We start from the raw sequence: 24572 nt of genomic DNA, 5'->3' as shown, positions 1-24572 counted from the left end.
CAGCTGTGAATGCCTCTCTAAATGCAGTGATTTGTAAAAGTACTCATACGCACTGAACTGTCCACATGCTGCCACATTGCACCCTCAAACCTCAATGTATTTTCCTGCAATTTTAGGGGACAAATCCACACAAGGTAATGCACTGTTAAAAAAAGAGACTGAAAAGAAATTTAGCGTGGATTTATACTTAAGACCCTTTACTCTGATGGCCCTAAATAAAACCCAGACCAACCAATTACATTCAGAAGTAACCTAATTGGTAAATTGAATCCATCTGTTTGTAGCTTAAAGGAGAAGTCCGGTCAAAATCAGAATTCAAACTGCTGAAAGTACTTTAAATATAAAACTACTACATACTGTGCAAAAAATTATAAGTTTTTGTAATTATGAATAATTTTCATTTAATCATGTTTATGTGGAGGAATCCATCTTGGTCAAGAATAGTACTTTCACCTCCCATTTTTTGACGTCACTCGGCGGACCCGCAGTTGAGCAAGTCCCAACGTTCTGTTTGTCACGGCGCACTATTTTCCAAGATGGCGACGACTGGTGCTCTGTACGAAGCAGAGAGTGATGAAGTACTTAGTGACAGTGATGGGAGTTCCGTGGAGCTATCATCATCTGATAGCGATATGGATTTTTTTAGAAGAGTTTCTTGACAGAAACCGGACTTTTAAAGAAATCCAGCGTACCTATTTCCAGTGCAAACTCAGTCGGGTCCTACAGTATATATATATATATATATATATATATATATATATATATATATACATACGTGTGTGTGTGTGTGTGCGTGTGCGCGCTCCGCCGCAGCACGGCTTTGCCGGCGCTGCAGCGGAGCGCGCACACACACACACAGCGGAGGAGAGATCGCTGAAGTGACTTAAGTTATATATTTGCCCTCTAGTAAATAGGGCAGGTGGTCATTATTGTATAAATATTAAAATATAAGAGCGTTCCAGCACATGCTGGGGCGGAGGGATACCACATCACATGTGGTATCCCTCCGCCCCTCTGCTCGGTGACCATCCCCGCAAATTCTAAATAAAAAATTCTAAAATAAAAAATAACTTACCGAAAATCCTCGCTCTCATGTCATGTTCAAAACATTCTTCTTCAAAATGGTCGCTGCATATGACGTGTTTTCTCTCTGGCCAGAAGTTAGATGGCAAATCCGCTCTGTTCAAGTTGGCAATCCAGCGCCGAGCCAGGTGGCTCATGAATCAGGAAGTTGAAATAAGCAATGTTTTTTCCACTTTTACCAGTTGTGTTGGAACATCCGATGGCCATGCACGTGGGCATTGTTGCTTCAGCAATAGCTCTTGGGAATGTCAGCGGTGAAGTCCTCTGGAAATCCTAAAAAAATTATTGATGATCGCAGCTGTGTAGAACGGCTCCAATTGACTTTGCATGGAAAGCGGAGAGAAATGCTGTCGCCGCTTCCGCTTTTCCACGTCGCAGGATGTGATGTCAAACGCCCCTTACTGCCCAAATATGGGCAGTAATGTCAGCCCCCATACACAGTGATTCAGACGACAGTTTATGTTTTTATTTTCTTATTGATTAAAGATAAGTTCATTAAATAACCACAAATGTATTAGTTTTAGTTATAGCTAATGATACCCTGATTTTTCCTTGTTGACCAGACTTCCCCTTTAATATGAGTATAAATCCAGTTGGTTTATGTTGAGGTTTGTTAACTTAATATTAGAGAACAAACTGATCTGACCAGTGATGACATGTTTAGCCGCATGTCATCATTCAACCGCTGGTTGTCTAGGTGGTGTCCTGAAAACAACGTGGCCTACATTGATAACTGGAGAACTTTCTAAGGAAAACCTGGTCTGATCCGGAGAGACGGCATTCCATCCCACTTTGGATGGTGCTGTTCTTCTTTCTAGAAATCTGGCCGGATTTATTAGTTCTCCTAAATGCTGACAACCCAGGGTCCAGACCAGGAAGCAGAGCCGTAGTTTAACACACCTCTCTGCAGCTTCTGTACTGTTACCCACCCATTATCCTATTGAGACGGTGTCTTTCCCACGGCCAAAACTTAACAGATCAAAAACTGATCTAAAAGGAACAAATCATAAAAACCTAATAAAAATCAATATGGTTCACCTTGAACCTAAAAATAAAATAATAAAATGTGGTCTATTAAATATAAGGTCTCTCCCTCCAAAGACTTTGTTAGTTAATGAATTGATTTCTGATAATCAGATTGATTTGTTTTATCTCACAGAAACCTGGCTACAAGAGGACTACGTTAGTATAAATGAGTATAAATGAGTTATTCAAATTTCCACATTCCCAGATCTGTGGGAAGAGGAGGAGGAGTGGCAACCATCTTTCAGTCTGATTTATTAATTAGTCCCAGGCCAATTAATAACTACAGTTCTTTTGAACATTTAACCCTCAGTTTCCCTCATCCAAACTGCAAAGCAATAAAACCTCTTCTGTTTGTTGTTTTGTATCGTCCACCAGGCCCTTACACTCGGTTTTTGGATCAGTTGTCAGAATTCATATCTGATTTGGTGTTAAATACTGATAAGGTTATTATAGTGGGTGATTTAAACATCCATGTTGACACTGAATGTGATAACCTTAGTGTAGCCTTTAAAACTATCCTAGATTCAATTGGTTTTGCACAAAATGTGCATAAACCGACGCACTCTTGGCTCCATACTTTAGACCTTGTGCTGACATATGGCATTGATTGTGAAGAATTAACAGTATTCTCTCACAACCCTGTCCTGTCTGATCATTTTTTAATAACATTTGAGTTTAATCTAACTGAGTTCTCCATCCCCAAAATAGGGTTCCATTATAGTAGATCTTTATCGGATAATGCTGTATCAAAACTTAAAGAGTCTGTCCCCTTTTTAATATCCTCAGTATTGCAGAAATACCCTGCAGATGGCAGCAATGCTGTTTCTTCCCATTCACAAATAGATGTCTTTGTAAACGGTATGACTTCGTCATTGCGTTCTGCATTAGACAATGTAGCTCCCTTGAAAAAGAAGGTGATTATTCACAGGAAGCCGGCTCCCTGGTTTAATTCAGAGCTGGGTTAGGGTTAGGGTCCCATTCAAGCATTGGAAAATAAGCTTGCACGCGAGAAGAAGCAGTGGAATCTGCAGCTCCACGGCATGCCCGAAGAAGGGACGGAGGATGTTCGGCTCAAAGTGGTGGAGGTGTGTCAGAATATAATTTCAAACTACAAAGAGAAGCTTCTGGAGGTGATTGATTCATTACATTGGCTAGGCAAAAAACATCCAACTAAACCGCATCCTCGAGATATAATCATCCAATTTTCTATGAAGCATTTCCGCAACATGATCTGGAAAATGGCAAAAAACTCTGGCTACCTGAAGCAAAGAAATCTCCTGTTCAAAGAAGACCTCTCTGTGGAAGACCGGGAGAAGCGCAGCCGGCTGTGGCCAATAATCCAACAAGCCCGCAAGGATAAGAAGAACGCATACTTTGTAGGAGGACGAGCTTTTGTGGACGGCAAGGAAATTGAAAAACTGTTTCGTCGGATTCCATTCAACTTATTATGGTGAAAAATTCTATGTTCCCAGTTAAGTTCAACTAAAAACTCAAACATTTATCTTGTTTAGTTTTTTTTCTTCTTTAATATGTTAAAGTTCTTCTCAGTTAATGCTCGAGGACTGAGGGATATCACTAAAAGAAAAGCTTTATTTCTGTTTGCAAAAAATTGTGGTGCTGATTTTTGTTTATTTCAAGAGACTCATTCCATTGAAAGTGACAATAAACTTTGGGAAACTCAGTGGGGAGAAGATTTGTAGATGGCCCATGGAACTCACCGTGCAGCAGGTATATTAACTTTGAAGCACAAATTTAATAGCAGCATCATCTCCACTGAAGCCGACCCAGCTGGACACTATATTCCCACAGTTATTAAATGTGATAATGTTTTCTTTCTTATTGGTAACATTTATGGTTACAATAACGCCAAGGAAAATGTCAGGTTGCTTGAAACTTTAAATTCCAGTATTGATGCTTTGATTAAAAAATTTAATGATATTAGGATAATTTTAGGAGGCCTAGCAAGCAAAAAATAAATTCTCAGATTGTTGACTTTATGAATGAGCGAAGTATGATAGATATTTGGAAGGTAAATAATCCAAACACAAAAAACTTTACATAGAAAAATAAAGCTGGTTCGCAACACTCAAGAATAGATTTTTGGTTAATATCTGACTCCTTTCAACATTCCAATCGCAAAGCTGAGATTATTCAAGCACCCCTTACTGATCATAAAGGCATTTTACTAGAGGTTTGTATTTCCCCTGATAGAACTACTAAAAGGTACCCTGCATATTGGAAAATGAATAACTCTCTTCTTAATGACAAATCTGTTTATTTAACAATTAAAAACAAAATTGCAGAGCTCTTAAAACTAGCACAATCTGACTAACTATGGACGTTGTTGGGAGCTTTTAAAATATGAGTTAAGAAAGATCTTAAGTAAAGCTGGGGCAAGTAGAATAAAAAATAGCATGAAGGAGGAAAGCTCCCTGATTTTTTGAGTTGATATCATTATCATCTATTCTTCCTGAAAATCTATCTAGAGCCAAATTACAAAGCCTTCAGCTTAAACTTTATCAAATTTACATTAAAAAAGCAAAAAGAGCTTTTATATGTTAACGGGCCAAATGGTTAGAAGAGGGAGAACAATACTCTAGCTACTTCTTCAAACTTGAAAAGCAAAGACAAACAAAAAATGGTATTACTAAACTTAATTCAAATGGCACAGTAATTGATAATCCTAAAATGATTGCCAGTATATGTGAAACTTTTTATAAATCATTGTATGAGTCTAGACATTCTCCTGAGGAACATGACCATTTCTTTAATTCCTTAAATGGCATAGGAACAATTGGTGACCAAAACTAAATGTGACTCTCCAATCACGCCTAATGAAATTAAAGAAGCTATCAATAGTCTCAAATCTAATAAATCTCCTGGTACAGATGGGTTTACATCAGAACTTTATAAAATGTCCTCAGAAAAATTCACCTCATTTCTACATTCTGTATTTATTGAAAGCATTCATAATGAAAGACTCCCCCCATCAGTTCTTTAACCACTATTGAGCATTTTTCTTTTGCATAAACTTTACGTGCACTCTCACAAACAACTACAGGTGCTTGGTTCCAGGTACCTAGAGGTTCTCTTCCATACAGAAAGCCCATATTTTTATCTTCAACTGCCAGATTATACATGTCGGATTAAATAATACTACATATACTTCAGCTATGGTATCAAGGTGTTACTTTATTGTATCTGTAATACTATATCAGTTGGTTGTGCTGTTCTTTTTACATCTCTCTTTGCAGGTGATGAAGCAGACTGAAGACGTTTTATCATTCTCTCCCTTTTATCTCCTCTTTCTTTCACCTTTCCTCCTTTTTTCTTGTTTTTCTTTTCCGCTTCTACTTTCTCATTGTAGTGTCCATATAACATGAAATACTCCCTGCATGAATTATAATAAAACTATTTACATGTTTAAATCAAGTTGAGAACTATGGCGAAAGCTGTACGGCTCCACTTGTGAAAGTAAAATCTGTTGGGCCCTTTTTGGAATTAGGACAACAATTCTCATTGCCACATTACCAGACAGGACACTATAAAAAAAGAGCTAGGATTTGGTCATGAAACCATTTACAATACATCTCAGAGAGCTCTGTTCAATTTGTAGTCTGGAATTTGAAAGACTATAGAGCTTCAAACATGGCAAGACATAGCCTAGAGCCTGAGAGTTTGAGCAAGGAGGGCATAATCAGAGGAGTAAACAAAGAAGCCCCATGGTGACTCTGGAAGAGCAACAGCAATCTACAGCTAAGGTTGGAGAACATGTCCACAGTACAAATACTGGTTGTGCACTGCACAAATCTGGCCTTTATTCAGGAGTTACAAGACAATCACTGTTAAACAAAATCACTCAGAAGTCCCATTAGTACTTTTCTAATAATTAGGGAACACAACAAACATGTGGGGGAAGGTGCCCTGGAAAGATGAGAACCAAACTCAACCTGTTTGCCTATATGCAAAATGATATTTGTTGCTGATGACTAAAAATGCACATCAAATGGACCCATAATATTACAAGCCAGTCAGCCATGTGGCTGTGTGTTGTGTGGCCTAATTAAAAGAAAGGTTTTCATTAACAACATACTATATGTTTTTGAGAACAACTTTTGGTCACAACAGAAGAATTTGAATTCACAGATAGATACTTTTGAATTTTACACATACATATGAAATCTTTCCTTGCTGTCATGATCCATGTTAGCAGAACCTTTTTAATTCCAGAACAGAATACAATCCTGTTAAATGTGGACTAAATCTCAACATTGTGTTTATATACAAGCACTGAGAAATATCTGTTGTTTTGGTTGATAAGGAAACAAAAATTCTATGCTTTCCCCTGCACAAGATTAATACATGGATTAAATGGCTGAGTTCACTGAAGTAATTAAACTAAGAAGCTCCACATGTAAAATAGAAAATAGTTGTGTCATGCTGCAGCTTTGCCTTCTGCACCATGAACATATTCTTGGCACTCTCCACCCTCCATAGCTCCCAGTCTCCACTCCACCTTCTAATCACCTACACCTGTCAGCCACTAATCAAGCCGGGACTCTTCCCACCTCTCATCACTGCTACTTCAACCTCCCCACAGTTAGCTCTTCCCTGTCGGTTCATCTGCTCGCCTCATCCTTTCCTTGTCCAGCCCGAGTTCCCTTTATCTCCGCCTGCCTGCTGCTGGTCCTGCTGTTACTCCGGTCCTGCAAGTGTTCGCTCTGCCGTGCTGCTGGTCCTGCTACCTCCGTGCTTGCCAGTTCCTGCCATCAACATCCTCTGGCTCCAGTCCAGTTCAGTCTCTCTGGTCTCCTGCTTCCACTACTCATCATCATCCAATAAACTCTTTTAAAACATATCTCTGCCTATGGTTGTGTTCGGGTTCACCTTCAAAATCATGACAAGTTGGGACAGTATTATTAGCAATCTAATTTTAATTAAAGATCAAAGGAATTCTCAAATTGATGCTAATGCTTCAGTAGAGAAATTTGGAATTCACTTTTGTATTTCATTGATGAATGAGAAGAAATGTAATGTCTTCCTGCAGGGGACAGTGTTGTACCACCGGTAAAACTTCAGCTAATGTGATTTTTGAAAATCTGACAGAATGGTATTGAACATACACTCCTACATGTTACACACACTTGCACTTCTCAATAAGTATTAAAAAATGAATCACTATCAATTAATCAATACAGAAACTTACAGTACGTGCAAGTTAGGAAACCACATTGCAAGCCTGTCATTACACTGCATTTACCTATAAATAGAAAGCTAACAGCAAGCAAAAGCACTCATGTATTTTTAACATGTGCAAAGATACACCTTGTAGTTTCAGATGCACAAACATACACCCACACACGCACTTGTGCAGCTGAAAAGAAGAGTAGCAACTGCTCTTTGGGGTAATGACTATCTGTGATGACTGACATCCCAGGTGCTTATGGATGACACATACTTGGGCTCTGGTTGCTATGGTAATCCCAGAGGCGTCTGAGTCAGCGTAGTTAACATTATTCATTAACCCTTTAAGCAGATCCCTGTCGGCTGATTGGATAGTTGAAGACAGGGAGCATTAGTGGGGGTCCAGGCAGATGCGAGGCCAGCACCGAGCAGACCTGCGGGACCTGAAGTGGTCGTTGCGATTATCATGGATCTGTGTGCATGCTGCATGCAGTAATACTGAGAATTGTGTTTCCTCCTGATCTCACACGATCAATGTCATTAAAATACTTTTCAACAGTAAGAAGGGAAGTATCTTTTGAGAAATTCTTTCTCAGGCTGGCTGAATCAGAAGTTCTCAAGTGTTAAAATGTGACAGCAGATGGGCTGGAAAGAAGTGTACTTTGTTATACACATCTTCTCAGCACACAGTTCATGATAAAAGTACAGACATAGCTAATCACTCCACTGTTGCTCAGCTTCTCTGAAACCAGTGACATTTGCAAAAAGGGGTCATCTGCTGAGTATGTGTACTTGTTTATCAACTGTCAGCTCTTGTGACTCATTGTAACTCTTTGTTACGTCCATATAATCACAGTTTTGTGTAATCAGTGTTCGATGTGATTAGGTCAGCAGAGACTTGACGCACAGTAATTCCATAACAGAAACAAAACCTTTGTTCAAGGCACATGAAACACTGAAAAGCTGATATTTAACTCTGGTTAAAATATCAAAATATATTGTAGTTTGTCATAAGACTCCAGGCAATATGTGATTGTTAGGACTGAAACAAATTTGGACACAGTTAAATTAACTGAACAAGAACTGTAATGACCTACTCTAAATTAGATAAGGCTTGACTGTATTAACTAGATTTTAATTTAAGTGACAACAATGAATTGAATTGGGTAACAAAAAAATTTCTTACTTATTCCTGGGAGACCTTCTTCTCCACCATGCCCATGCATGATAGACTAGAGATATACCAAGGGTGTGCCCTGTCTCATGGGCCAAAGCCATACTGAACAGAGTCCTGACTTGAATCTGATACAGAAGCTGTAGAGGGACAAAGAGATTACAGTGAAGGCAAATAGTTTTCCTCACATCCAACTGTTAATAATTTTCGATACAGCTCTATATGAGCAGCAAACTAAAGTCTCTCTCCATCGTTTGACTTAATCATCCATCTTTTTGTCTCTTTTTATCTGTTTCTGCACCTTTTAATCTTTATCTTTCAGTCTCTCTCTATCTATTTTACTATCATGTATTCTTATACATTGTTATTTTTTTTTCTCTTATACATATATATATATATATATATATATATATATATATATATATATATATATATATATATATATTAGGGCTGGGCAAGTTAACGTGTTAATTTCGCGTTAATTCATTAGACTATTAACGGCGATATTTATTTTATCGCGCATTAACGCATGTTGCTCAAATGCTTTCAGTCAGTGTCAGTCAGCAGGCGCGCTGACTGCAGCGCGCTGTCACGGCAGCACTCTCCCGCTCCCCCTCCCCTCTCGTACATGGCTCAGCGGCGCCAGCCAATCAGCACGCAGGCTCAGCCTGGCCCGCCCACTCAGCTCTCACACAAACTTAACAAACAAACAGCTGAGAGAGACCGCAGCAGCGAAAAAACATGAACAGAGGGAAGTAGCACCGTTTGGCTTTATTTTAATACCGTAAATGAAATCAAGCTGTATGTTTTGTAAAAAGCCGGTTCATTTCAGTGGAAACACAAGCAAATTTATCTAAGCACAGTGAAAAAACATGAAAACGTCGAGCCCCAGAAACGGAGAGAGGAGACGAAACTTCTCTCATTGCCCCGACAGACCCACAGACTGATGTCTACTGACTGAGGCGTTTCAGTCCTCCAGGGAACATCCAGGTAGATCAGTGGATGGATGGATGATGGATGATGGATGGATGGATGGATGTTACTGGAGCCCACACATAACATGTAATTAAGACCTTGAAAGAACCCAGTACATATATTAAAAAGTGTTATTTAAGATAAGTTAACATTAGCTAATCCTTTTTTTATCCCACAACGGGGAAATTTATAGGATTAAAGCAACAGACAGGTGCACACAACACAGACAAAATTACATAAGGATTGAAATATATAAGAGGTGGATTAGCAAAAAAACACTGAACATAACATTATTATTATTATTATTATTATTATTATTATTATTATTATTATTATTATTATTATTTAATTGTAATAATAAAATAAAAACCACAAAACCCAAAAGGTCAACAGTTTCATGATACATCAAGCTTAGGGACTGGCTAATATACAGCAGGTCAAAAAAGGCCATATTTTGGCTGCAGTGCTTGCTGTTCTCTTATGAAGAAAAGATCAAGTAGTGCACTAAATTCAATAGATGGGTTGAAAATATCCAGTATAAAATAAGTGCTACAAATGTTACAACACTTTTGTTCATATGGCAGCAGAACATTAAAATAAAAGTGCTCTTTACACTACTTTTGAATTCATTCTTGGAGTTTGTAAATACAATGCGATTAATCGCGATTAATCGCGATTAATCAGGGCGATTAATCGCGATTAAATATTTTAATCGTTGCCCAGCCCTAATATATATATATATATATATATATATATATATATATATATATATATATATATATATATATATATATATCTTGTATGAAACACATACAACACATAAAAGCAGACAGTGTCATCATTAGTCAGATGAGAAAGTTTAAATCTTGAATCCCACTTATATTGCAACATGGTGACAGGTCTTTAGAAAAAAAGCAAAAGAAAACAAAAACAATATCATGGGTAATCTCCAGGTACATGTCCTTCATAACTCTGTGAGTGTCTTTCCGCTGTCACTGCGGTCCTTATTCTGTCTCAGGTATATTTTGTGAGGCCAATGGGGATATTCCTTTTGTTTACTCTCTCTGACCTCCATGACCCACACATAAGAAAAATGGGAAAGCATGGTAACAATAATAGCTAGTTCTGAGAATAATCTTAAAATGAAAATTTAACAGAAAGGAAAAGGGGGTAAAGAAGGTATATATTTCATTGAAAATTTAACAGGTTTACCTAAGTTTCCCATTTTCTCCAATACTTTTTACATTGTTGAGCAGTGCACCTCTGAGACAAGGCTTATTTCTCCATTGTGTCAATTTCTTAAACTATATTTCTCTCCATTCTGATACTGTTGGAAGCTCATTATGCAGCCATTTGCTGTTAACAGATTTCTTACTGCTCTCCAGTAATATTAAAGCACAGACTTTGGTGCTCGAAGGGGCAGGACTCACAGCAACACTCACTGCTCACCAAAAACAAGGACTGCAGAACAATTGATGCTTTTATGTGTTGTCGCCAAAGTCTCCAAAAGCCAAGAGGAAAATCGTTAGATTTGTCGCCTTGCGGGGTTCCCCAAGGGTCCATCTTGGGTCCCCTCTTATTCAATAACTACATGCTCTAGCTCAGATTATGAAAAAAGCAACATCAGTTACCAAAAGCATCTAAAGACAGTTACAAGGTTGGCTTTCTATCACCTGAGGAACATTTCCAGGATTAAAGGACTAATGTCTCAGCAGGATCTGCAAAAACTAATCCATGCGTTTATTTTTAGTCGAATTGATTACTGCAACGGTGTTTTCACAGGTCTGCCTAAAAAGTGGATCAGACAGCTGCAGCTGATCCAGAACGCTGCTGCCCGCGTCCTCACTAAGACTAAGAAAGTAGAGCACATAACCCCAGTTCTAAAGTCTTTACACTGGCTCCCTGTATCTCAGAGAATAGAGTTTAAAATACTTCTGTTAGTCTATAAATCCCTAAATGGCTTAGCACCTAAATACATCACAGACTTGTTATCAGTGTATCAACCCTCCAGACCACTAAGGTCTTCTGGCTCCAGCCTGCTCTACCTAGAACCACAACCAAATACAGTGAAGCAGCATTTAGTTCTATGCTCCACTTATTTGGAATCAACTCCCGGAAGAGTAAAAGTGTTGAAACCCTCAAATCTAGGTTACCTTTGAAGGTTACTGTTTAAGTTTGTAGTCTAGCTTCTCTTATATCTTAACCTGATGCTACTATTCCCCTGCAATGTGCTTTCCTTAGTAATGTTTTGCTTTCTTTTCAGTTCATGTACACTTTGAATTGTCTTTTTATTGAAATTTGCTTTACAAATAAACTTGCTTTTCTGAAAGGAAAGTCACAAGAGTGGTTTGAAATGTCACTAAGTATACCAAAAAAGTTGCGAGCTGTTCACATGCACGTATATCCAGGGGCGGTCCTACCCTGTTTGGCGCCCTGGGCGATAAAGACATAAATCTCAATGCACAACAAGAGGAAGGTCTGAAGTTTTTTTGTAAAACTATTTACAGCTCCAAAATGATGTTTTGGAAAAATATGAATTGCACAACTGTGGTGTAAAGCCCTATCCATAATTAAAAAAGACTACTAACTATACTATTGCCTTTTAAACAAAAAATATGGATTAAACTGTACAACACTTTAAATGTTGGTTGGAATGTAGAGGCCTCAAAATGATCAGTATTAACAGAAAGGTAGGAGAGGCCGTCCTCTCCTCTCGCCCAATGGATCAAACACGAGGAATAAACTCACTAAACCTGTGTAAAATTCCAGCTAATACTATATATATATATATATATATATATATATATGTATGTGTATGTAATGGATGGTGAGCTATTTAAAATAAATTGCCTAAATAATATTTTTGTAGACTATCAAGTAAATTATTCAAAGTGAATTTTATGAATTAAGAATGTTGCATATTGTTTATGGATGTTTGTCTGTTTTGATTAGTATTGTGGTGGTTTATATTTTGTTTTGTTTAATGTTATTTGCTCTTTGTAATGTTTTGAGAGTTTTGTGTGTACCTCACGGTTTGCCGTAAATAATGAGGGAGGGCTCTATAAAAGCTGTTACAATCATTGTGCCAATGAATAGCTTGAACTGTCAAAAATGTGTAACCAAGAAATCAACATAGTATTCCCCAGTGAAAGCAGCAAGGTATGTTTTTGTTTGTTTTTTGTTGTTTTGTAAGATTGTTTTGTATTATAATATTTGTATATGTTTTAGTTTTCACAGTGACTTTGGTGACTAAGAGACTGTGTACCTTTGGTGACTGTGAAAATCACCCGTCGAGGCCGGCTGAATAATTCAAGTACTGGGGAGCTGCTATCTATCTATCTATCTATCTATCTATCTATCTATCTATCTATCTAGATAGATAGATAGATAGATAGATATCCCGTTTGTCCCCACACACAGGGGGGGACAAACGGGTCCATTGTCCCAGGCCCAGGCCGGAGAGGGGGCCCAAAACTGACACTCTGACCATTAAAATACAGGCAAAGTAATTTTTCAGAAAATATTTGTGTGAAAAATATTTAATATTAGAGTAACTAAATATATACATATATATCTGCATTGTCACTGAGGATGATTCAGGAACAGGTCTAGGGACGGAATTGCAGAGCAATGGTGTCCATCCAGAGCCTGGTAAGAAGCAATGCATTTATCAATGTGATTTTAAAGTATAGCATCCGCAAGCTAGTGTAAGGGGAAAACACCTTTTCTTTTACAGAAATACTTGAGCTTAGCGCATAAAGAGCAGAAAGCCGAGAGATGGCAGAGGTCCAGGTACAGTCTGAAGGAGCCAGCTGAGGCGGGGAGCTTGGTGGACAGAGAGAAAGGAGGAGAACGTAGCAGTTCTCCCGTCGCAGCATGTGGCATCGGGGGGGAGAGACAGTGTTTGAGGAGGAGGCAGAGAGAGCCATCCCTACCGATAACAGAGACAGTGCCGGTGGGGGGAGGGGGGGGGGGGGGGGGGGCTTGCTGCCCAATCGGAGCGTCTGAGCATAGTGGCTCAGAGACAGAACACAGCGTTAATTTCAATGTTCCCGCGTTATGGCCACCAAAAATGACTGATTCTGATCGAATGAATGTTGTGCGTTTAATGGCAAAAAGGAAGCCTTTCTCAGAGATGGCAAATGAACTGCCAGCAAATATAGAGGGTCTAACCACATTTATGAAGTGAAGTCATCTAAGACTTGTTTGGAGAACAAAAACAATATTTCTGTAAACAGCAGGTTATAGAATAAAATAAAAGGCATATGAGAATGAAGTTTACAGTTAAGTTGACTTTTTTGGTGTGTGTGTGTGTGTGTGTGTGTGTGTGTGTGTGTGTGTGTGTGTGTGTGTGTGTGTGTGTGTGTGTGTGTGTGTGTGTGTGTGTGTGTGAAGGTTTGATGGGATGGAGGGTGATGTAACCAGCGAGATAGAACTGCACGGGAACAGGGTGATGGTGTTGGCAGGAGCTGACGGCCCAGAGAGAGACTTCTTGGAACCAGGAACAGGCAGCAGGGTCCACACCTCGGCAGAGAATTGACAGTTCAGGGGAGAACCCACCAGAGCTCGGCAGCAGGCTCTTCTGTAAGGCAGAGGGGAACCGGAGCAACACAGCAGGATAAACAGGACAGGTAAAAGGTAAAATGGACAGAGCTGCTATGAAGTATCTATGTAATAAATAACTAAAATATATATATAAATGTGATGTCTGAAGTTTTTTAAAATCCATGTTTTTTTGGTCAGTTCCTGAAAAATAACAGTATAGGACACAAGGGGTTTGCCCCGACAGCAGTATAAATCCATAAATACTATAATTAACTGATTATTAGTGTGCATGCAACATTATTGACAGCGTCTTTCTCAGTCTTTGATGTCCTAAACTATCACAGTTTTAACAGGAATGGGCAGAATTATTTTATTAATTGAGGCTCCAAATCTACTGACGAGACTGAGAAACACACTGAACCCACAGAGGAATTTTGTGGGATACTGCAAAGTCGGCAACAGCAGTAAAATACTACACAAAAAGAAAAAGCTAAAGGGAATGAGGCTCCTCATTTTTCTTCATAGAGCTGTGACAGCGTGCTCTAACTGTGACCAAGTGGCCAACAGCATTGACACTGTTCTAAAGCAAAGTATGAAAAGGCTCAACATTATACATCAACTATATCCCTGGTGTGACTCATTGGCTAAAAGCTGCGAAACAGAATAGCTGATATAGCAATAAAGCTAGCGTAGCAATATAATGGAGAAATAGAAAACTAATAAATGGCAAAAGTCCTGTTGGTAGCATAGCTATCATTATCCTAGCATCTATGCTAACAACAGAGCTAAGAAGACAAAGCTCTTACCTTCATAATCAAAAAGGTACTGTTCCACAAAGAACTTGTAATCTTTGTCAAGTTTGGAGGCTGGTGTGGCTAAAAGCTTTTGTGCCAGTCTGTGCACGAAATTTGGGTAGATTAGTGAGGGACTGTGTGAATTCCCTATGTAAAAACACTGCTCACGAAGAAAGCGGAAGTAAAGATACCCTGCTTCACCGCAGAACGGAAGTTGCATGACCTCACCGTGAAAAGGGTCTATTTGGGTGAGAGGTCGAAATACTGATTATATTGTAAAGAAATTACAAAAAGCTATTAATAAGATAGAAGATTGGTCATATAAATGGGGATTCAAACTTTCAGTGGAAAAATCGAAAACTGTGTTTTTATACTCGGGGAAAAAAATTGATAGTATAGTGAAGGTTAAATTATATAATCAAGAGATAGAAAGGGTTAAAATTTTTAATTTTCTTGGTTTATGGTTTGATGACAGAATTACATGGGCAGTTCATATTCAGAAAATTATTGATAAGTGCAAAAAAGTTTTGAATATTATGAGATGCTTAGTTGGTCATGAGTGGGGAGCAGACAGAACTGCTTTAAAGGCTATATATACAGGGTTAGTAAGATCAGTAATAGACTATGGTAGTGTAGTTTATGGTTCAGCAGCAAGTACATCACTTAAAAAGTTAGAGGGTATACAGACACATCTATTGTACCATTGCTAGTTGAAACTGGAGAAATGCCACTGGAAATCAGGAGAATACAACTGTTGCTAAATTACTGGGTTAGTTTGCAGGGTCATGGTCAAGATCATCCTACAAAAGAAACATTGCAGCCGTGTTGGGAAAGGGAGAGGAGACAAAAAGGAGGTTTTGGATGGATAGTGGGAAAAAAGCTAAAAGAACTTGAATTAGATCAAATTAAATGTAGTCCAACTGTATCGTTACCAGTAATCCCTCCCTGGATCATACCTGAAACTACAGTAGATTTGACATGGTTGGAAAAGAAAAAAGAAGGTAATATTAATCATAAACTGATACAGGAATATGTTAATAGTTATTATGGTTATATTCAAATATATACAGATGCATCTAAAAATGTGAGTGATAGGTTAGGTATTGCATTTTATGTTCCATACTTCAATATTAAAGTACATAGGAGAATAAATAATGAATTATCAGTATATACAGGAGAGTTATTAGCAATATTATTAGCATTACAATGGATAGAGGAAGTAAGACCATTAAAATCAATTATATGTTCAGATTCGAGTTCAACTTTAATTAGTATACAAAATCATTTTTCAGAAAGTAGATTAAACATATTAATTGAAATACAGCAAATTCTATATCAAGTTCAAATGATGGGTATTAGTGTTACATTTATTTGGGTACCAGCACATATATGGATTAATGGAAATGAAATTTCAGATGAAGATTGCTAAGGAAGCATCAAAAAATAGAAATATTGATATGATGGTTAACTTAAACAAGACAGACATTAAAAGCGTTATTAAACAAAGAATGAAAGAAAGGTGGCAAAAACAATGGGAAAAAGAAAGGAGAGGAAAATGGCTGTATAGGATTCAACGGAAAATCGGAGAAAAGAGAATAACAGAAGGAAACAGAAGAAAAGAAGCAGTTATTTCAACACTTAGATTTGGACACACATCTAAGTGTTATTTAATAATAACAGGATTAATTAGGAGGATTTAGTATTTAGAAATTAATATTATAGGTGTCAGGATGCAGCTTGTAGGCTGCATGCTGAGCCTCTCTCCCTCTCTCTCGTTCTTGCGCAGCCTGATCGGTTTCACCTGACAGGCTGTGATTAACCCCCAACTGCTTCCACCTGGTTCCACCCTTATTTAAACGCACCTCTTTCTGCTCTCGTCGCCGGTCCGTAGTGTTCACTCCAGCTCAGTCTCGGTCAGTCTCCAGTTCTGCAACTCAGTTCCACGCTCTCCAGTTTCACAACTCTGGTCCTCGCTCTCAAGTCCTGCAGCTCAGTTCCACGCTCTCCAGTTCTGCAACTCAGTTCCACGCTCTCCAGTTCTGCAACTCAGTTCCACGCTCTCCAGTTCTGCAACTCAGTTCCACGCTCTCCAGTTCTGCAACTCAGTTCCACGCTCTCCAGTTCTGCAACTCAGTTCCACGTTCTCAAATCCTGCAACTCAGTTCTACGCTCTCAAGTTTTGCAATCCAGCTCCACGCTCCCAAGTCCTGCAACTCAGTTCCACGCTCTCCAGTTCTGCACTCAGTTCCACGCTCTCCAGTTCTGCAACTCAGTTCCACGCTCTCAAATCCTGCAACTCAGTTCTACGCTCTCAAATCCTGCAACTCAGTTCCACGCTCTCCAGTTCTGCAACTCAGTTCCACGCTCTCCAGTTCTGCAACTCAGTTCCACGCTCTCCAGTTCTGCAACTCAGTTCCACGCTCTCAAATCCTGCAACTCAGTTCCACGCTCTCCAGTTCTGCAACTCAGTTCCACGCTCTCCAGTTCTGCAACTCAGTTCCACGTTCTCAAATCCTGCAACTCAGTTCTACGCTCTCAAGTTTTGCAATCCAGCTCCACGCTCCCAAGTCCTGCAACTCAGTTCCACGCTCTCCAGTTCTGCAACTCAGTTCCACGCTCTCAAATCCTGCAACTCAGTTCTACGCTCTCAAGTTCTGCAATCCAGCTCCACGCTCCCAAGTCCTGCAACTCAGTTCCACGCTCTCCAGTCCTGCAACTCAGTTCCACGCTCTCAAATCCTGCAACTCAGTTCCACGCTCTCAAATCCTGCAACTCAGTTCTACGCTCTCAAGTTCTGCAATCCAGCTCCACGCTCTCAAGTTCTGCAACAGTTCCACGCTCTCCGGTTCCGCAGTGTTTCACGGTCTCAAGTCCTCCGCTCCAGAGTCTCCTCCCGGTCAGTCTCCCCGCGCTTCTCCTGTCAGCCAGCTTCCGCACCCTTCATCTCCGTCCATAAAGACTCTGGTTCTTCTTGTCATTAACCCTTGACTCTGTACAATAAAACTCACTTCAAGAACAAGCTCTGTGCATGCGTGCTGTGTCCGTGTTCATCCAAAGACAAATCATGACAATAGGTATAGACAAATAGATATATAAATACAAGCATCTTTGGAAATATGGCTATTTTAACCCACACTCCTCACCAGTTGGTGGCAGTAATGCACATCGGAAAGCTGTTTGCCAACCGCCAATAAACTCAACAAGAAGAAGAAGAACCTGCCGCCATCTTGCTGTCTGCAGTTCGCTTAGGAAGAACAGGAAACAGGTGTACGGAATGAGCTTGGTTAGAGCAGAGCATTGAGGCAGGCTTGCAGGTATGGCACATGAGGCTGATTACAACTGAGGGGTACAGCAAAATGCAGACAGCCAGTTTTAGGCTGGCAGTCTTATTTCAACCAGTGTACTGTTTCCTGTTACGCAGAGAGCTGGCCGTATTTTAAACAGTCTTTTACTCAACAAGTGAGATCAAGACGTTCATCTTTGTGTCCCCTTATTGCAGCTGAAGTTTTAAATATCATTCCTAACCTGCAACATTCTTCCTGAATAAATCTCCCAGCTGGTCCTCACTACTATAAAGGTATATTAGTTGAAGCTTCCATGTGGACAGTCTTATCTCCAAACCCTCTTTGTATTGTCGGCAATGGTTTCCACAAGTGTATTTTTGAGTGCTACCTGTATCTGCTGATTAGATTAGCATTTTTATTCATTTAAAATATAGTATGTATCAGCTCTAGTTAAAACTAAACGTTTACACAGCAACCTGTCAAACCTTGGCCTTTTAGAGAAATCCTTAATAGATGACAAGAGACTGTAGACGAGAAAGGCAAGGCAAATTTATTTATATAGCACAATTCAGTACAGGGACAATGCAAAGTGCTTTACATGATTAAAATATAGCAAATTAAAACAGAATAAAAGCAAGTAGGAATAAAATGTAGATAGAAATTAGAACAAAGAAGTGGTGATTCAGTTAACTAGAACAGTTGAAGGCAATCCTAAACAAATGTGTTTTTAATCTTGATTTAAAGGAACTCAGGCTTTCAGCACTTTTACAATTTTCTGGAAGTTTGTTCCAGATTAGTGGAGCATAGGAACTAAATGCTGCTTCTCCATGTTTAGTTCTGGTTCTAGGTATGCAGGGTAGGCTGGAGCCAGAAGACCTTAGTGGTCTGGAGGGTTGATGCCCTGATAACAAGTCTGTGATGTATTTAGGTGCTAAGCCATTTAGGGATTTATAGACTAACAGAAGTATTTTAAACTCTATTCTCTGAGATACAGGGAGCCAGTGTAAGGACTTTAGAACTGGGGTTATGTGCTCTACTTTCTTAGTCTTAGTGAGGACGTGGGCAGCAGTGTTCTGGATCAGCTGCAGCTGTCTGATCCACTTTTTAGGCAGACCTGTAAAACACCGTTGCAGTAATCTATTCGACTAAAAATAAACGCATGGATTAGTTTTTGCAGATCCTGCTGAGACATTAGTACTTTAATCCTAGAAATGTTCTTCAGGTGGTAGAAAGCCGACCTTGTAACTGTCTTTAGATGCTTTTGGAGGTTCAGGTCTGAGTCCATCACTACACCCAGGTTTCGGGCCTGATTAGTGATTTTTAGCTGAAGCAGCTGGAGCTGTGTGGTAACTTTTGATCTCTCCTCTATTGGTCCAAAGATTATTACTTCTGTTTTGTTTTTATTCAACTGAAGAAAATTTTGGCACATCCATGCATTGATTTCTTCTAGGCATTTACTCAATGCCTGAACTGGTTCATAGTCACCTGGTGACATGGTGATGTAGAGCTGTGTGTCGTCTGCATAGTTATGGTAGCTGATGTTGTTGTTTTTTATTATCTGAGCTAGAGGGAGCATGTAGATATTGAAAAGGAGGGGACCCAGGATGGACCCTTGGGGAACCCCACATGTGATCTTTGTCATCTCTGATGTAAAGTTACCTACTGATACAAAAAAGTCCCTGTCCTTTAAGTAGGATTTAAACCAGTGGAGAGCTGTACCAGAGAGGCCGACCCAGTTCTCCAGGCGCTTTAAGAAAATGGAGTGATCGACAGTATCAAATGCTGCACTGAGGTCCAATAGTACCAGCACGGTGGTTCTTCCACAATCTGTTTTTATATGGATGTCATTAAACACCTTGATAAGGGCGGTCTCTGTACTGTGGTGAGGAAACCTGACTGGAAAACGTCAAAGCGGCTGGTCGTTGTTAAGAAGGTGTTTAATTGTTGAAATACAGCTTTTTCAATAATCTTACTGATAAAGGGGAGGTTTGAGGTGGGCCTGTAGTTCTGGAGTAGAAGTTTGTCTAAGTTGTTCTTTTTCAGCAGTGGTTTGATAATTGCTGTTTTTAGGGACTGGGGGAAAACACCTGACAGAAGGGACGTGTTTATTATCTGAGTCAAATCAGACGCTATGACAGGTAAAACTTTTTTAAAGAAAGCTGTGGGTAGAACATCAAGGCAGCTGGAGGAGGAACTTAGCTGCTGAATGATCTCCTCTAAGCTTTTGTGGTTTATTTGGCTCAAATGGGACATTTTGTCAGAAGTAGTTCCAGCTGAATACAGCTTTGGTTCTGGTGTTGATATGGTAGTACAAAGTGATCCTCTAATTTTTAGGATTTTCTCAGTAAAGAAGTTAGCAAATTCATTGCAGGCCCTGGTGGAGTGGAGTTCAGAAGCCACAGACACAGGAGGATTTGTTAACCTGTCGACTGTGGAAAATAAGACACAAGCATTATTAATGTTTTTCTTGATGATCTCTGAGAAGAAAGATTCTCTTGCATTTTTCAGTTGTAAGTTATATCTGTAAAGTCTCTCTTTATAGATGTCATAGTGAACCTGGAGTCTGTTCTTTCTCCACCTGCGTTCAGCTTTCTGACATTCCCTTTTTTCACTTCTAACTGCTGGAGCATTTCTCCAAGGAGATTTTTTCTTCCCGGAAAGAACCTTCACTTTAACTGGAGCAACGCAGTCAACGATGTCTGAGACTTTAGAATGAAAGTTATCTACTAGCTCATCTACTGAGTTGCAGCCCAAGGTTGAAGTAGCAGAGTAAGTGTAGTGGATTAATATCTCACAATGAATATTGTAGTGGATTAATAATATCTTATAATAAATATATTCTTATTACAATGGTTAAAAAATGTGCTGTAATATTTACCTTTTATCTGGACTAGTATCATGACACACACACACATTTTCTTAGGTGGAGGGTCAATGCAAACAAACCAGGGCAGTGGACAAGACATCTGTACCAAAGAGCAAGCCATTTGCAATGTAAACAGAACAGGTAGGGTCTAAAAGGCTGCAATGTACACAGAAAATGCATGGTTCATGTTCAGAAGAGGTAATGATGTGTAACCATATCGGAAATGGGTGGTGATGTGTGACCATGTTTGGAATGAGTAGTGATTTGTAACCATGTTTTTAAAAATATGCACCCTCGGGAAGTTTCCACGGATATGTAATAAAATAACAAAGATATCCGTGGAAAAGTAATTGAAAATACATAATAAATAGGAGGGGCTCGGGGAGGAGCCCCCAATACCCAGAGAATGTATATAAGCAGACCACTTTCTGTATGTTGTCTGATGTTGTCCAGAGAGCATCTCATGTGTTGTTGACCTGTATTATTGCAATAAACCATACTGGACCGATACCCAGCTGCTTCTGCTCACTTGTTTGACCACTGTTGGATATTTTTAACTGCCTTACCAAGAACTTAGAATTTTTGAAGGACTTAGTACAAATCATACGTCGTTTGAAGGACATCCACGACATAAGCTTGAATAAAATTTTCTGTGGCATTGTCCTTAAAGGTGCGTTTTCTTACGATGTCCCTTCGGCTAAATGAGTCATTGGAAATGATACATTCAAAGGTAACGGAGAAGTGATTGGATAAGGCAACATCAGTTACATTGACCTTAGAAATCTTTAGACCTTTAGTGATGATTAAGTCTAAAATATGTCCCTGTTTGTGTGTTGGCTGTTTAACATGTTGAGATAAACCAAAGTTTCTAAGTGTGTCACACAGTTCTTTTGCACTTCTGTCTTTAGGGTTGTCAACGTGAAAGTTAAAGTCTCCAACAATAATTAAAAAGTCATAATCAACGCATATCACAGACAGCAGGTCACTAAAATCATTAAAAAAGTTTGATGTGGACTTAGGAGGCCTGTAAACATTCAGAAACATAGTTCGTATCGGGCCCTTTACCTGGAGAGCCAAATGTTCAAAAGAGTCAAATTTTCCCAAAAACACCTTTTTACACTTTAGTGAATCATTAAACAATGTTGCTACTCCTCCACCTTTCCTTTGCTGTCTGCTCTCACAAAGAAAATTGTAGTTTGGAGGAGTCGACTCCAGCAGAATGGCTGCTTCATTAGATTCATGTAACCATGTTTCTGTTAAAAACATAACATCAAGATTATTGTCAATAATGAAGTCATTAATTAAAAGAGATTTTCCTGACAGAGATCTAATGTTTAATAAACCCAGTTTATATGACTAAGTGGTTGATGATGTCTCTGTGGCAGGTTGCATCTGACAGTTTATGACTTTTAAGTACGACTGATTATTCCTGTTTTCTGCCATGTATCATAACAGATATTCCATGTTCTCCGTCAGGAGGCCCAGGCTTATGCTGGAAGCGGTCTTGACTGATAAACGTACTGCCAGGGCCTGCTGAATATCACAAGGAAGTTATCCGAAGATCTTCAGGACAGGCATGTTCTGTGATATGTAGAGGAGGAGGAGGATCTGGACCTCTGCGTCCTTTGGAAGATGCTGATTTAGTCACAGAACTGCGGTTTTCAGAATTAATATGTGGAGAGGATGTCAACTGTAGACCAATCTTAAGGACTTTGTTCATGGTGTGAGAAAAATCCAGAAAAGGAACCTCTGGGCTTTGTGGAGAAGAAGGGGAGGCGGGTGTAGTCTGGACCGGTGTTCGTGACGATGGAGGTTCTTGGTCCTCTCTTTGTCCTGCTGAGATCTGGGATGGATCCTCCTGTAATTCTGATGTAGCCTCTTTCTGTGTCATCTTTCTGGCCATGTTTATCTTGGCTTGTTCGGGCTGCACTGGGCTTATCATTTTTGTTTTGGCACTGGATGTACTTTGTTTTGGGACAAAGCTGATGGAGCATGGTTCACAGAATAGAAGATGTTTGAAATCAGTCGTTTTGCACTTGACCTATTTAGAAAGAAACCATCTCTGTTGAACAGATGTCTCCTCTCCCAAAAGATGTTAAAGTTGTCTATGAAGGTTACAGTTGTTTCTTTGCATGTTTTTTCCAGCCATTTGTTTAGCATCAGAATTCGGGAAAAAATCTCGTCTCCACAAGCCACGGGCGGGAAAGGGCCGCTCAGAAGCACCTTGACATTTTTGCCATGAACTAAGTTCAACAGACGAATGTAATCCTCTTTCAATACTTCTGATTTTCTTATCCGGGTGATGTCGCCCAGGGCTTCAGCTTGTATTATAAGTTTTTCCAAGGTCGGGCGTTCTTTCAAGATCCTTGGAAGGATGTCTAATAAATCAGACACCAGGCCATAGTTCGAGTCGTTATAAATTAACACCTCTGTGTTTTTCTTGTTACAGAAATGTTTAATCCCACATACAGACCCACTGCATAAAATCAGGGTCCTTGGCCCCGTGGCATGTCTTTTCTCTGATGTATTAGAGCGAAAGTCGTTGACGTACCTCTGAGTGTTGTCATGATTCTCCTGGGTCACATTTTGGAGCGGAGCGAATCTGTTTCGTAAAGGAATTCCAGCATTTCCAGCAGGTTTACTCCTATCATTTGTTGTGGGAACAGCCCGCTGTTGTTTCACTTGTCCTGGGACATCTCTCTGTAGTCTGGGCCAGTTTTCTTTGTCTAGGCGTGGGGTTCGTTGATCCTTTGGTTTTGCACCCAGAGTGATCCAAGGATTCTCATTTTCCTCAGGGATCTGTTTGTTCAGAGAGTTGCTGGGCTGGTGGTCCCCGTTTGGAGTCGCAGGCAGGGTTGTTTCATTTCCATACGCGCCATTTACATCATAATTCAGTTCGAGTCGGCATATCTTCTGTTCTATAACAGCGATCTTCTGTAGAAGCGTGTCGAGGTCCACTGTGGTGAAGGTAGGCATCTTTGCAAAATCAAAAATAAATAAAAAGAAAATAAATAAAAATAACTAAATCCAACTTTCCGTGGTTTTGGCAACGAGATAAAAAGGAGATAAAAAGTAAAAGGCAGGAAAATGCAAGCAAGCAGGGAGCAGAGAAAAATGCGTCCGAGCAGGCAGAGAGGCGGAGAAAGGAGGAAGAAGAAGAGGGAGAAGTTCCAAGTGTCATGATCCCTGAACCTTTGAGTTAATTAGTTGATCAGACTCACCTGTGTTGGATGTTAATTCCCCTCTGTATTTAAGTCCTTTGTGTTTGTTTCCCTGTTTTCATGTCGTCCTGCTTTCGTTCCTGTTTTTGAGCTCCTGTTGATTTCCTTGTGTATTCCCATAAGTTACCTCCATTAAATATGATCATTTTCACCATGCGCCTGTCTTTGCCTCGTTGCCACTTTGGTCTTCCTCTGCACATCATGACACCAAGGGATATAAAACAGAAAAAAAACTGTAATTCACTCTGGAAGAAAAGAGGCTTCTATATATATATAATGCCTTAGCAAAAAATGTACACGTCTTTAAAAAAGACAAAATGTTGAATGTGAGAATTCCTAGTGTTTGCCCAACCTCCTGCTTACTTACTACAGTGGTATCCTCCGATGTTACAGGAACCAAAAATTGCAAGCAAAAAAATG

Source organism: Fundulus heteroclitus, unplaced genomic scaffold (genome assembly GCF_011125445.2).
Source record: "Fundulus heteroclitus isolate FHET01 unplaced genomic scaffold, MU-UCD_Fhet_4.1 scaffold_28, whole genome shotgun sequence".
Classification (NCBI taxonomy): domain Eukaryota; kingdom Metazoa; phylum Chordata; class Actinopteri; order Cyprinodontiformes; family Fundulidae; genus Fundulus; species Fundulus heteroclitus.
Note: the sequence above shows the minus strand (reverse complement) of the source record.